Source organism: Sapajus apella, unplaced genomic scaffold, assembly GCF_009761245.1.
Source record: "Sapajus apella isolate SASKATOON/1434 unplaced genomic scaffold, GSC_monkey_1.0 scaffold48, whole genome shotgun sequence".
NCBI lineage: Eukaryota > Metazoa > Chordata > Mammalia > Primates > Cebidae > Sapajus > Sapajus apella.
The window spans coordinates 10,329,060-10,337,985 of record NW_022436988.1 but is presented as its reverse complement, the minus strand read 5'-3'; positions in this window follow the sequence as shown (position 1 = coordinate 10,337,985).

Below are 8,926 nucleotides of genomic sequence, written 5' to 3'. Positions count from 1 at the left end.
TATGAGGATATTTTAGGAAGGGAGCCTTGCAATAAAATTGAAATCGTAGCCGGGCATGGTGACTCATGCCTGTAATCTCAGCACTTTGGGAGGCTACAACGGGTGGATCACTTGAGGCCAGGAAGTCAAGACCACCATGGGCAACACAGTAAGACCTCTGTCTTTACAAAAAATAAAAAATGAAAAAATTATCTGGGCATGATAGTACGTGCCTGTGGTCTCAGCTACTCGGGGGGTCGAGGCAGGAGGATGGCTTAAACCTGGGAGATCAAGGCTGCAGTGAGCTATGATGGCACCAGTGTACTCCAGTCTAAATGACAGAGCAAGACCCTGTCTCAAAAAAAAAAAAATGAAGCCCACTGAATACTAAAAAAGGGTGAATTTTACTGTATGTAAATTATTCCTCAATAAACCTGACTTTAGGAAGAAAATCCACAGGCTCACCCTTCCTAAAGAAAAAATACCCATACAATATCAGGGAGGAAAAAAAAAAAAGAAGGAAATTGACATCCTTTTGCTTGACGGAAGTGTGGTGCTTGCTTTCTTAATTAAAAATAAAAGGCTACTCCTCTAGGGAACAAAAGTGGGTTCAGCTCCAACAGCCAAGCAAAGCAATAGACTCACCCCACTGAGGATCCCACAGCTGGAAGGTCCCTGACCTACTTCCGTCCAGCTCATCTGAAAGGCCCACAGGGCGCCAGCCAAGAGTGGGAAACAGAGCTGGGCAGCAGGCGCAGGGCGGTGAGCAGCCCACTCCCTCTCTCGCTCCACAAGACACACACAGGCTAAGGGCAAATGATTCCCAGACAGGGACCTGATGGACAAAGAGGTTATGCAACTCACTAATCACTCAAGACAGCCAAAAACAGAACCTGACATCATGTGCCCATGACCATCCCCACGGCCTGCCTGTGAACCCTGGGAGAAGGTATTCAACAGTGTGTGGAATTACACTGAGCTTGAGTCGGGCTGCAAATAAAAGTAAAGTCACTTTTTCCCTGACCCTGTAAGAAACTGGGCACTCAGGGACACATTAACTCTTTCATGCTCTCTAGAGCCCATCTGGGTCACACTGGATTCACGGGCTGCCCTGTCCCCAGGGCTTGGTGAGACAGAGACATGAGCATGGTAGGAATCATCTTAGGCTATAAAGAAATCACGCCTGTAATCCCAGCCCTTTGGGAGGCTGAGGCGGGTGGATCACGAGGTTTGACAGATCGAGACCATTCTGGCCAACATGGTCAAACCCCATCTCTGCTAAAAATACAAAAATTAGCTGGGCGTGGTGACGTGTCCCTGTAGTCCCAGACACTCAGGAGGCTGAGGCAGGAGAATCGCTTGAACCCGGGAGGCAGAGGTGGAACAACAAAAAAGGAAAAAAAGAAAATAAATGAGGAAATTCTGTTACTGTCTTGCATATAAGCAAGGTTCTCTCCCTATCACAGACCAAATCATGATCTGAGTTTGGAGCCTTCCAGAATCCTGAAAACTAGCAAACGCATCTAATGACAAGATGCACTAAAGCCCTGTGCAGTTCCTAGAAGTTGCCAAAAACTCTAGAATGGCAAAGGTTGATAGGGTGGCAGAAGGATGGGGTACTGTACTGATTACTTTTTGAACCTAGATTTTATTAACCATTACCAATTACCGTATACATCCTAAACACCAGGCACTACACAAAGTAACTTACAGTTATCAGCACCTTCAATCATGATAGGCCTAAAAGATGGGCACTGCCACGTCTATTTTACAGGTGGAAGCACTGAGGACACACAGCTAGGGGTGATGGCAGAGCTGAGACTCAAACCCCTAACTTTGTCATCCCGACTCTCTGATTAAAAGTGAGGAGCTTTTCTACCCAGTGTGCTGAGCCCAAGTGCCCAAAGACGAACTGTTTCCATGAGTTGCCAGTTTTCTGACCCAGAGATGGTAGGACAGGAGGATCTGACTGATCAGGGAGGTGGCAGAGGCCCAGAGAAGAGGGGAAAGGCCTGGTGGTTTCAGTGAAAGTGAAAATGACCTCCCCAAGTATGCAGCAGAAATTCTCCAGGTACCAGGCCACTGCTGGAGTCATCAGGGGCTCAAGGCTGCCAGGAACAAGGAATTGCTGCCAGAAATAAGTTAAGCCCACCCCAAAGGTCTCCGGCAGTCACCCATCATTCCTCAGATCAGTTCTAAAGTGAAGACAAAAGTGGATCTCCAAAATCTTGAAACTATTATGCTCTGTGAAAGAAGCCAGACACGAAAGGCCACATATTGTGAGGTTCTGCTTATGTAGACTATTCAGAATAGGCAAATCCATAGAGCCAGAAAGTAGACTCACGTTTGGCAGGGGCTGGAGGGAGGGGAGAATGGAGGATGGCTGCCTAATGGGCACAGACTTTCCTTTTGGGGTGTTGTATGCATACATCCAGATTCTTCAAAATGTATATATTAAATCATGTGCAATTTATGCACATCAATTATCATTCAATAAAGATTTTTAGGCCAGGCACAGTGGCTCACACCTGTAATCCCAGCACTTTGGGAGACCGAGGTGGGTGGATCACAAGGTCAGGAGTTCAAGACCAGCCTGGCCAACATAGTGAAACCCTGTCTCTACTAAAAATACAAAAACTTAGCCAGGAGTGGTGGTGGGTGCCTGTAATCCCAGCTACTCTGAAGGCTGAGGCAGGAGAATCACTTGAACTCGGGAGACGGAGGTTGCAGTGAGCTGAGGTGGCGCCATTGCACTCCAGCCGGGGCAACAACGCAAGACTCCGTCTCAAAAAATATATATCTACTTTTAAAGGAGTTGGAAAAAAGTTCTGAATACAAATAGTGGTGACGGTTGCACAACACTGTACATCTTCTTCATGTCACCAAACCATGTACTTTAAGTTGGTTAAAATGGTAAATTATGTTTTATTGTTATATGGATTTTACCACAGTTTTTTTTTTTTTTTTAAGGTGGAATCTCCAAAGAATCTTAGAATTCATTCGATCAAGCATGAAACCAAAATGCGGAGTTGGGGCTCAGTCGCTAAGGACTGTGAGGGCTAGAACTGGACCCTAAGACCCTCACATTCATAAACTCAGTGTTTAGAGAGAGGGTGGTACCAGCAAAGAGGGAAGAAAGAAGGCCAGGCAGACAGAGCACTGGCTCCTTCTGAAGCGACCTGGGGAGCGGGGTGCAGCCAGGGAGACAGGGCCCCCTCCCGTGCATCCTGCCCCAGCCCCCAGCCCCCAGCCCCCTCGCCTCTTCCCACCTGGCAGTCATCATGCTTCCTTGAGGGGCCGGGAGCCCGGTGCCCTTGGTCTGCATCATAGAGTCAACAACAACTTATCTGAACTGAGCAAACAAGGCAGCCGTAAGTGGCGGAACTCTGACAATATTTAATGACTCCGGGGGTGGGGAAGCTTTGCAGGAGAAGGAGGGCAGGCCAGGAAAGGAACCAGAGAGCAGGCAGAAAACTCCAGGGGAAATTCCGTCAGGGGGAAGATAAAAGGGGGCTGTAAAGCAATTTTGACAGGTTAACAGACAGGTAATATTCCAACGGTGTTTACTTAACCAGGCTAGCGCTCCATGCAGGGCCGATTAAGCCGCAGCACGAGAGCCTCAGCAGCTAAGGGTTTCACAGAAACAAAGATCTAGTCAGAGAAAACCAAATAACAGCCAGTCAGATGCTGGCAGCCCGGCCTCCAGCTCCCCCAGCTCGGAAGCCACACGGAGATGCTTCCTGGAGACCGATCTGGAGAGATAACTTCCAGCGGGTACCTTGCTGGGCCTCCACCTGGGAATACAGGGCTAGCATCTGACAGCTCCTCAGAAAGGGTGGGGCACGGGCACCGAGGCAAAAAGCCCCCTCTTCCCTCCCACGTTGAGACAGACCAGTCCTGGGAAGACAGCCTTGCTGGTCCCGCCCACTGGCCCAGGGTCTTTAGCCAGCCATGGAATTCACACCAGTTCCCAAACCCCAATCTACCCACCTAGATGCAAACCCAATGTGCTCTGCCAACCCCTAGCTCTCCTACACTGGGCAAAGTTCCTTAGCCTCTCTGGGTCTCAACTTCCTCATCTGTAAAATGGGGCAGTAAATTTTACAAGCTTGCTTAATTCATATATTACTGATTATGAATTATCTGTTAATGTAATTGATGTAAGTATTAAAAATGCAGACAGTCCCCAACATACAATTTTCCTACTTTACAATGGCATGAAAGCAAAACAAACTCAGCAGAAACCACAGTTCAAGTACCTCATACAACCATTCTGTTTTCACTTTCAGGATACTAAAAAAAAAAAAAGTTTCAATTAATTATATGACATAGTCAAGATTTTATCATAGGCTGGGCGGTGACTCATGCCTGTAATCCCAGCACTTTGGGAGGCCGAGGCGAGCAGATCACCTGAGGTCAGGAGTTTGAGACTACTCTGGCCAAAATGGTAAAACCCCGTCTCTACTAAAAATACAAAAAAAAAAAAAAAATTACCTGGGCATAGTGGCACATGCCTGTAGTCCCAGCTACCTGGGAGGCTGAGGTAGGAGAATCATTTGAACCCAGGAGGGGGACGTTGCAGTGAGCTGAGATCATGCCATTGCACTCCAGCCTGGGTGACAAAAGTGAAACTCTGTCTCAAAAAAGAAATAAGATTTTATTATAAAATAGGCTTTGTGTTACATGATTTGCCCAACTGTAGACTAAAGTCAGCATTCTGCTCATGTTTAAGGTACGTTAGGCTAAGCTACAATGTTTGGTAGGTACAATGCCTTAAATACATTTTTGACTTAACACTATTTTCTTCTTATGATAGGTATATCAGGACATGATCCCATTGTAAGTGGAGAAGCATCTGTATTTAACAAATAATTACAAGGAATAAATAAAGGAGGGTTGGGCACGATGCCTGGATACCAGTACATGCTCAATAAACTTTAGTTTCCTTATGCAACTGTCTGTAGCACCCACATGGCCAGATTCAGAATGCGATCTTCTGAATATAGCAGAACAACCTATTGACAGGAAGATGCTGATTTTTTTATTTTTTGAAGCAGAGTCTTGCTCTGTCTCCCAGGCTGGAGTGCAAATGGCTCAATCTCGGCTCACTGCAACCTCCTCCTCCCGGGTTCAAGCAATTCTCCTGCCTCAACCTCTTCAGCAGCTGGGATTACAGGGATCTCCCACCACGCCCAGCTAATTTTTGTGTTTTTTAGTAGAGATGGGGTTTCACCATGTTGGCCAGGCTGGTCTCGAACTCCTGATCTCAGGTGATCCAACCGCCTCAGCCTCCCAGACTGCTGGGATTATAGGCGTGAGCCACCACGCCCGGCAATGCTTAATTTTTAAAATACATGAAGGCTATTATAGCTCCACCCATGCTATCATCGAATGTGAAGGAAACTGTTGGGACCAGAAGAGGTGTCAGGCTGGCTTAGGTTTCAGGGGAAGCACCCGAGACACCCCAGCTTTCTGAGACCTTGGCGGCCTCGCCAAGCACCTTGATATGGTTCCATGTTCCTGTATTTCTCGGAGGACGTAAAAGTGTTCAAAGCCATGGAAACAGCACACGAGGGGTGCCAAGATTATGACTTCATTTCCTACAGGGTTCCCCGGCCTCTGTTACAGGACACTATTTTGAGGTTGGATTATATATTTTTAGGTTATCTGGAAAATAATTGTGGCTTTAAATAATAAAATTCTGAGTGACATCTGTCAGCCCTGATTACTCTGAGGCTGCTAAGCTGCATTTTCTTTCATTTTCATTTTTAAAAGTGCAGTGAAGTAAGTGTTACCCAGAGAGGTTTGTGAGAGTCTGCAGGGTTGTGTATTAAACACTCTCTTGAAACTGGTCCCAAAGGCTTGTCCCAGGGACCTAGCAACAGGCCTGGGTTGGTACACCCAAGAGCTGAGCGGGAAAACACTGCTCAAAGCAGGAAGTGGGACTGAGGCTCCTGCAAGGAAGCACAGGGGCATCTGGTCAACCTTCATTTCACCAATGGAGAAGCAGAGGCCCAGGGAGGTCGGAGACACACCTCGATGTACAGACAGCCATGGTGAAAGACAACAAGAGGCAGGTCTCCCCACAGCTTCATTCAGGATTCTCTGAGTTGCACTGTGAGACCCGTGTCTTCTCATTCTATGAGTAGCACATCAATAAGGTTCTTATTCTACTGACCCATTCCAGAAATCATCTCACAAAAGGGTTCCTCTACATAAACCTCTGCTCTTCCTCTATATTTTCAAGATTCAACCATTGTTCCTACTCAGAAAAGTGTGTCTTTTTTTTTTTTTTTTTTAAGAGTTGGAGTCTGGCCAGGCACAGAGGCTCCCGCCTGTAATCCTAGAACTTTGGAAGGCCAAGGTGAGTAGATTATCTGACGTCAGGAGTTTGAGACCACCCTGGCCAACATGATGAAACCCCGTCTCTACCAAAAATACAAAATTAGCTGGGCTAATTAGTGGTGGTGCATGCCTGTAATCGCAGCTACTCGGGAGGCTGAGGCAGAACTGCTCGAACCCAGGAGGTGGAGATTGCAGTGAGCCAAGATCGCGCCACTGCACTCCAGTCTGGCCAACAAGAGCAAAACTTCATCTTAAAGAAAAAGAGAGAGAGAGAGAGAAATGGGGTCTCACTATGTGGCCCAGGCTGGACTCGAACTCCTGGCCTCAAGCAATCCTCCCACCTTGGCCTCCCAAAGTGCTGGGATTGTAGGTATAAGCCACCACACTCAGCCTTGAAACAGATCTTTTATGACTACCTGTTGGTTATCCATCACATGAGTCTCACCTAGTATGGGACTGGTGGTTTAGGAAATACCTGTGGCTGTTGCAGCTTGGTCCTGTGGGGAAAGTGCCCTCTGCAAAATGAACTTGGAATGTCTGGGTTCAGGCAGTCTCTTCCTCAGAAAGCAGGAACCCCTGGACCATCTACCAAAGGCCATTCTCCCTCCACGCCCTGAGCATCAATAGCTTACTGACCCTCTTCTTCAACAGAGGAAAAAATGGATACAAAGGAAGGTTATTTGTGTCCAACATCTTGAGGTCGATGCCTGTGAGTGCCAAAAACACATCAGAAATTCATCTAGGAGCAATGAAAAGTTGTTAAGAATCAAACTCGTTTTTTTTCGTGGGTATGATTTACAGACTCCTCCTTTTTCCCACAAATAAGTTTGATCAGCATGCATTTCATATCTGAATTAGGACCTTAATTCAGGGACCAGCACAGGGAAAGCGGCCAACAAGCACCTGATGAATAGAGGGATGAATCTGGAAGGTCAGCGTTTTAAAAGAAGCTATTTGATGGGTAAATGCATGTAAAATAAGCACATACTTCATTATGTGGGACAAGAGATGGGGGATGGGTTGGGAGTTCCATTCACACTGATGAGAACCCCATGTTAAAAGTTTCCAGGCTTGGCCAAGGCCGAGTGCAGTGTCTCATGCCTGTAAACCCAGCACTTTAGGAGGTCACGGTGGGCAGATCACTTTAGTTCAGGAGTTCGAGGCCAGCCTGGGCAACATGGCAAACCCTACAGAAAAATATAAAAATTAGCCAGGTCTGTTGTCCCAGCTACTCAGGAGGCTGAGGCAGCGGGAAGGCTTGAGCCCAGGAGGCAGAGGTTGCAATGAGCTGAGATCGGGCCACCGCACTCCAGTCTGGGAAACAGAGTAAGACATTGTCTCAAAAAAATAAAAACAATAAAGATGTTGAAGTGTTTCCAGGCTTTGAACCATCTTTCCTGATAAAGACCTCTGTGATGTGGTGGTGGAGGTGGGGGCAGGTTCTCCACATGTTACCAAGCAGAAGACCAAGGGAATGAGACAAGGAGATGCTATCCCAGGTCTGCAGTGAATGAATTGAAAAGCTGAGACTAGCTCTCAGTCTGTTTCTCTTACTTGGTATTTTCTATTCTCTTCAGATGGTGTTTTAAAGCCTTAAATCTCTCAAAAAATACATCTTAACACATCACACCGAAAGCTTTCAGATTCTAAGTTAGGAGACAATGAAATCATCCCATATCCCCTCAGCCTTGCCAAGAACTGATGTCTAAACCACGTCACCATTTGTGGCCTTTAAGCCCTGGCTAAACAATCGTAATCACATTTCTGGAAATCTAGGAATGGTGGCTGCCAAAAAGCACTGAAGTATTAGACCACACCTCAAAGCTTTCTGGGCAGTGAACACTAGAAATAAGGAACTTTGCAAGATTATCTGCCTAAAGAATCCACCCTCATCCTGCAGGCTTCCAATTCCCCATCTAAAATACAAACTACACCTCGAAGCCCCCAGACAAGATAACAGCTCCCTGGTCAGGAATATAGGAGGTGCCCAATACAAAGGAAATACAGAAGACTTAGGGTCTGTGATACACAGGCATTAAAAACTCTCTGCTCTACATGTGATCCATCCATACAATGGAATATTATTCAGCCCTAAAAAGGATGGAGATTCTGATACGTGCTACAATGTGGATGAACCTTGAGGATGTTAGACTAAGTGAAATAAGCCAGTCACAATATCTTTCCTATGGGGAACACAGAACAGCCAGATTCGTAGAGATGAAAAGCAGAATGATGGTTCCAGAGGCTGGGGAGACAAGAGAATGGGAAATGACTTTCATCGGGATACAGTTTCAGCTTTGCAAGATAAAAAACGTTTTGTGGATGGATGGTGGTGATGGTTGTACATTATAAATGTACTTAATGCCACTGAACTGTACACTTAAACATGGTTAACATGGGAGCCAGGCACAGTGGCTCACACCCGTAATCCCAGCACTTGAGGAGGCCTAGGCAGGAGAACTGTCTGAGGCCAGGAGTTCAAGACTAGTCTGGGCAACATGGTGAGACCCTATCTCGAAAGAAAGAGAAAGAAAGGTGGGGGGGGGGGGGGGGGGGGGGAAGGAAGTACATTGGGGGGGAGGGAGGGAAGGGAGGAAGGAGG